A 7,287-nucleotide genomic window follows, 5' to 3' on the forward strand; every position below is an offset into this window, starting at 1 on the left:
CAACCTAAAACTTTATTTCGCGTCGTTTATAAACATAGAAAGGGCGGAAATAAATGTTACAAGAATTTTTACATTCCGAAGGTATTGTTGTGCTGTTAGTTGACGTTAATAAAGCCAGAAGTCTCGAACACAAATTTATGGTCAGTGTAAGGCAGTGACTGAACGGCCTTGCCGTCAGCAAACGAATGCAATAAACCAAGAACACAAAACAAAGGGAAAACCCACATTCTCCAGACACCTAACAACACTTCATTGAGCTAGGATATGAGACAACGACCGCCGATATCTTCACACCTAAACATGTCCTACGACTTGTGCTACTCTCCAAGTTACAGAAACTGTATCAGAGATTCGGCAACCTGTCTCTTTTGTTGGTGTGATGACCAAGAATATGAAAGTAAGTGATCAAAGTCGACTCGCTGAAATCCACCAAATTTGTTCATAAAGCTGCGCATGCTTGCAATAGTAAAACAGCCTAATCTTTCTTTGATAGCGAAAATGAATTAGTTTTAACATTTAATACATTTCCACAGAACCAGATTTTATGCATCAATTCTACCGACGTGATTTCAAAGTTTACAGCGAGTTTCTTTCCAACTACCAATACGTCAACAAAATTGTAAACCAAGGGTGTGCTTTGAACTAATGCCGTATTTCCTAATACGTCTAAACTAATACACTCCAATTTAACCTCATATAGCCTATTTTACTAATATAATCAAAAAATTTGTTGCATCATGTGGTAATAAAGCAAACAAAAGTTGGTTGGATATTCTACATGAATTTACTGAAAACAGTGCAATAACTGATCAATAGGAGACATTGCTAGTTCACTGAAGTTTAACTGAACGCATTCTAAAACACGAGATTTACCCCCACATTGTTCGAGCCTTGACAGATGCCTTTGAAGTTGCGAGAAGCTCAAAAAGCAGCCAAGCTCAAAATGCAACCGCTGACGCATTGACAGTAGTAAATAATGACAGAGGGTTATTGTTTTGGAGCAAGCATCAAAAATATCTGTAACCTAAATGATAATGACACTGCGTTCGCGTAATGTCTCAACCATGCAGTTTTTCTACAACAATTGTTAAGCACACGTTTTTTTATTCAACTTACACCCCTCGGCAGCAAGCATAAATATGAAAATGTATTCCCCTAAGTCTTGGTATCTCGATCAAATAAAACCTATGGAATGTGATTACGACGTATTGGGTGACTTTTTTGATGACAACTCAATTTTAAAGTGCGTTGCGTGTTCACCTTCAGTTAAGGTCGACTTATACCATACCCAAAAACCTATATACACAAAACGTCGCAGACTTCGTCACACTGTAGAGTGCCAATCACAAACCAACATGACTTATACAATGGTAGATTAGCACGAGAAGATACAATGTTGAAGAATAATGCGTTCCCTATCTAAAACTGATGATACCCGGGTAAAAAATACTGAGAAGCGTAATCAAAAGTTTGTTACAAGCTCATCTTCCGCCGTGCAAGATTAACCCCACGTTGTACGAACCCAGCCAGATAACGTTGAACGCGCGAAACGCTGAAAAATCAACCATGCCAGACGTCCTGACAGCAACATTGCCTGCAGTGACTGCAGATTTGTCTCATATGCCAGATTGTCACATTGCAAGTGCAAAGCTTTGATCAATGTATTTGCGTTTAGTGTATTGCAAAATTTTGTTAATATTTAGTAAATAGGCCATTTAAATCTGAAGTACGTAAACATGTGCTTTAGGACATCCCTTTTTCAGCTTTAATCAAGCGTGGTTTAACTCGCTTAGCTCAGCAAGAAACCGTTGAACTTGGATGACGCCCAGAAATCAACCATGCAAGACCTTTTGACATAGAGACAGATATAGGATAGTTAATGCTTTCTTCTGAGAACACCACGTTGCAAACGTGGGACCAAGTTTTTCTGCGAGGTTAGATTATCACAAAAGAAAAAGACTTGTGACTAATGTAGAGTACAGTGACTAATGTAGAGTTATATTTTAAACAGTATCCGCATATAATCATGTATAGATATATTCTGTTGGTAATTTTTTGGCAGTTTCTGGAGTATCAGCAGGATGTAAGTAACAAATTATCTTGTAGAAACCGTAATAGAGTTATTGTTACACATTTCGAAGATGTATGCGAAATGTAAACCCGATAAATTGGATAAAAAACGAGACCCGATAAAACCACACCTGCTTGCATAGGGTGTAAGTTCTTGCAAAAGAAAAATCGCTTTAATTCTATAGCATTATTTTCAAAGTCGACTACTCAACAAATTTACAAGATGTTGATTGTAAACAACCACTAACCTAAAAAATATACGCGCCGCTAAAATATGTTGCTTAAACGCGCAATGCGATTTAATTAATCGTTGTAAATCGCTTAGAGTTTATCTGCACGCTTTCAGAATGTTCAGAAAGGTCATGTAATCAAACGCGGCACGAAAGTGAAGGCGATCACGACATAATTTTAACGATCACGTGCTTTATGTTTCAAGATGCCGGAGAAGATCATCCACTGGGATGTTATGTTGGCGCTCTGTCCCAAGCTCCAGGCGGAACAGTTGTGTTTGATAACATGACGTTTGTTGAATGTGAAAACTTGGATCAAATATGTGTCAAGTACGAATTTCTTACAAATCATTATGGAGTTGACAGTAAGTTTGTTTGAAAAAATCTAGGAATGTAAATGTTGGTTATATGAATATGGATTGAGCTTGTTCTTGTTGATAGTCACAACACAAGCTGGAATCTGTTTGAACAAAACATTGACAACCTTGGATCTTTGTAAGTTAGCCTCTGATCATCACGGACTTCAATATCTCAATTGCACGTATCAAGTCTGCAACAGCACTTGGTGTAATGAATTCAAAGAACCGAATGGTTGCCCACAAGACACAGAAGATGGTAGGACATTCTTAAAATACGTTAAGAAGAGTAACTTAATATTTTTTTGTATCAAGTGCATAAAGTTTTAACCATGTACATCGGTAAATCAACAGATATAAAGTTCCTTCCCAACTGTTCTTTCCGAGAAACTTTACACGAAGTTCAAAAATGTGCAAATCCTCTGTTCGATGGTTTTCCTTATCTTAAACAAAATACATGTTTGTAAGTACGATTTGAAAACGACAAAATCACCATATAATGAATGGCTTGCCATCAGTTTGTTGCGTTGCTAATCGACGAAACATTTTCGTTTATAGAAATAACCTCGACCAGATGGCGTCATGCATGGCTGGTGTTGGAGTGAAATGTTTCAGTGGATCATGTTTCACGGTTTTTGACATTTATCCGGAAGTCCGTAAAGTTTACAGGGTATCTACAACTTTTCCATTTTTAGTTTCAAACAATCCCGATCTCTAGGCCACAAATGTAATAAATACTTTCCATGTAAATTAGTACCTGTCCTGGGTTTTGTATAATTTTTCTCTTTCATATTTTCTGATAGGCTGTTGGACAAGATTCCACCACTACAAAAACATTTGACGATCTTTTCGCATTGATTATGAAGCTGTTGGAATTACCTGGATCATTAACTAACATAAAAGACATCATTAAATACTCCATATGTCCAATACACGGTTACTCTCCACCATTACCACGTGTTGAAGATCTTATGTTCGGTAATTTATCCCACCCCGTGTGTGAAGAAGGTTTTATTCGGAACTCGACCTCAGCGAGTCTTGATCTATGGAAAAACTTCAATCTCGCGACCACAAAACAACAACTATGCGTGTAAGCAAAATGTCTGCATTGGCGTTACACTCACACATTAATAATTTTGTTGGTGAGCAAGGGCCACAGGACAGCACAATAGTTCCGACGTTTTTGTAAATTTCAGATCGTTTAACAACTTCGCGAGCCACGTGAAATACATGATTGGCACAAGATGCGATCTTGACGTGTTTCCCGGATTCGTCAAAAGACTGTTAACTGGACCTTACATATATCTGCAACCTATCATAGAGAAAGCCTTCACAATAGTTAGGAACAACTTTGCTAACATACAACTGCCGGAATGCGGGGAATCAGGTGATATTTTCTAATCAACTTGATTTTTCTAATCAAGTGTTTATGAGTAAATAAAATGTCGTGGTGTGTGAAGATAGTTGTGATTTGTGATGTGTTTACCGAAGAAAGAAGCTAAAGATTGTAATTCCTCTCGCTTTAGGTCCGCTGATCAACTGTAGCCACTATTATACGTCACCACATCCATGCGAGCAGAGGAAAGCCTGGTTCTGTGACTACGTAAAGTGGAGATGGGAAATTGTACAACCTCAAATTCCTGCTTACTTTCGATGGGTGGCTCAGAACGGGATCGAATTTCCTCAGCAAACTCCCTCATGTCTTACCGTACCCCACGACTTGTGCTACTCTCCAAGTTACAGAAACTGTATCAGAGATTCGGCAACCTGTCTCTTCTGTTGGTGTGATGACCAAGAATATGGAAGTAAGTGATCAAAGTCGACTCGCTGAAATCCACCAAATTTGTTCATTAAGCTGCGCATGCTTGCAATAGTAAAACAGCCTAATCTTTCTTTGATAGCGAAAATGAATTAGTTTTAACATTTGATACATTTCCACAAAACCAGAGTTCATGCATCAATACTACCGACGTGATTTCAAAGTTTACAGCGAGTTTCTTTCCAACTACCAATACGTCAACAAAATTGTAAACCAAGGGTGTGCTTTCAACTAATGCCCTATTTCCTAATACGTCTAAACTAATACACTCCAAGTTAACCCCATATAGCCTAACTACTTTACTAATATAATCGAAAAATTTGTTGCATCATGTGGTAATAAAGCAAACAAAAGTTGGTTGGATATTGTACATGAATTTACTGAAAACAGTGCAATAACTGATCAATAGGAGACATTGCTAGTTCACTGAAGTTTAACTGAACGCATTCTAAAACACGAGATTTACCCCCACATTGTTCGAGCCTTGCCAGATGCTTTTGAAGTTGCGAGAAGCTCAAAAAGCAGCCAAGCTCAAAATGCAACGCATGACAGAAGGTTTTTGTTTCGGAGGAAGCATCAAAAATATCTGTAACCTAAATGATAATGACACTGCGTTCGCGTGATGTCTCAACCATGCAGTTTTTCTATAAAATTTGTTAAGCACACATATTTTTTATTCAACTTGCACCACTCAGCAGCAAGTATAAAAGTCAAACTGTGTTCGACTAAAATTTCGCATCTTGATCAAATAAAACCTATGGAATGTGGTTATGACGTGTTGGCCAACATTTTTGCTGACAATTCTGTTTCAAAGTTCGTTGCGTGTTCACCTTCAGTCAGGGTCCACTTAACGCATTTTGTGCGACCTCACCCAGAAACCTACATAGCAGCCACGCAAGACGTCGCAGACTTCGTCACACTGTAGAGTGCCATCACAAGCCAACATGACTTATACAATGGTAGATTGAAACGAGAAGATATAATGTTGAAGAATGATGCGTTCCCTATCTAAAACTGATGATACCCGGGTCAAAAAAAATATTGAGAAGCGAATTCAAAAGTTTGTTACAAGCTCATCTTCCGCCGTGCAAGATTAACCCACGTTGTACGAACCCAGCCAGATAACGTTGAACGCGCGAAACGCTGAAAAATCAACCATGCCAGACGTCCTGACAGCAACATTGCCTGCAGTGACTGCAGATTTGTCTCATATGCCAGATTGTCACATTACAAGTGCAAAGCTTTGATCAATGTATTTGCGTTTAGTGTATTGCAAAATTTTGTTAATATTTATTAAATAGGCCATTTAAATCTGAAGTACGTAAACATGTGCTTTAGGACATCCCTTTTTCAGCTTTAATCAAGCGTGGTTTAACTCGCTTAGCTCAGCAAGAAACCGTTGAACTTGGATGACGCCCAGAAATCAACCATGCAAGACCTTTTGACATAGAGACAGATATAGGGTGGGTGATGCTTTCTCTTTTAAGCGAGAACATCACGTTGCAATTGTGGGACCAACCCAGATTTGCGACTTCGTTATTTACAACTACTTCAATTTTGTTCTTGAAATGTTTCTACATTGAACTTTGCTTGTATCCGTGTGACACAAGGATTGTTGTGATTAGTAATACATCGCAGAAAGCGGGATACATCGATGTTCCCAGCAACATCAATCAGAGCATTATTTTTTCGATGATGTTGTGAAATTAAAATTTGGCATTACATCCGCCTTACACGACAACGTAATAAAAATTATTTTGTTTCTTTAGATTTAATTTTTCTGGAGGTGTCATTGTTTACACAATTAAGTGGAAAGTTATGTCGTGATGGACTTTGGGTAATTTTTTCGATAATCCCATGTATTTGATCATAGCAGAAGATCTTCTATGCCAACGATATTCCCTAGTAAAAGCAGTGTGCAAATGTGTTGAACTAAGACATCGCATCTTAAATGTGTGAAACATATAGGATGTGGACATGACGGGCAATTCGTTGCCGACTATCTAAAACTTCAAAAAGGTGGTTTTCTGTTTCATTTATATCCTCCAATTTTGACCGACGAGGAACCACAGATTTAGATATTTGTTTTATGTGTTTGGCTGATAAGTCAATGGAGCAAAACTACCGTCTGGGAATTCTGACTGAACACCTCTAAGTCAGAATCCGCCTGGAATGAACGATGGTTTTGTGACTCGCCTACGGCCGGCACAAGGAAGAGATCGGAAGGCCGCCGTCCTTGCCGTTGCTGACGTTTGACGGGCGCTACAAGAGTTATCTGTCAACCGGTTCAACCACCTGCCTATGAGGCGTGAGTGTTGTAATGTTGCAGCGTGGGCGCAACGAACGAGCGTTGCAACGAACGAGAGAATGAAAAAATACATTTTCGCAACGAACGAGAGAATGCAAAAATACATTTCGGAACACTTTGGAAATAAGCTTGTTTTAAATAATAGGTTTTGAAACAAATTAATCTAAATTAACTGAATCATCAACTCGACCAATTGTGGAAAGGTCTACAGCGAATGAACAGATATTTTAGTTAAGGAGAGTAATTTTAAAATAATTCACTCTTTGTCACCATCTATCGTTGGAAATATTTTTTTACAGATTTACAACACTTTCCTGAAAAATTTACGATTGTTTTGATTTTCAGTAAGAAAATTGATGGAATCAAGCTTGTCAAGATTTTAGTCATTGTTAAATAAATACATTGAAGTAGAGTGTGCTTGCAAGTCTTACTAGAAAAAGGACGTTTCCGCTGCAAACAACATGTACAGAGCAGCGCAACCATGTGGAGGGGTTAATGAGAAGA

Source organism: Ascidia mentula, chromosome 4 (genome assembly GCF_947561715.1).
Source record: "Ascidia mentula chromosome 4, kaAscMent1.1, whole genome shotgun sequence".
Taxonomy (NCBI): Eukaryota; Metazoa; Chordata; class Ascidiacea; order Phlebobranchia; family Ascidiidae; genus Ascidia; species Ascidia mentula.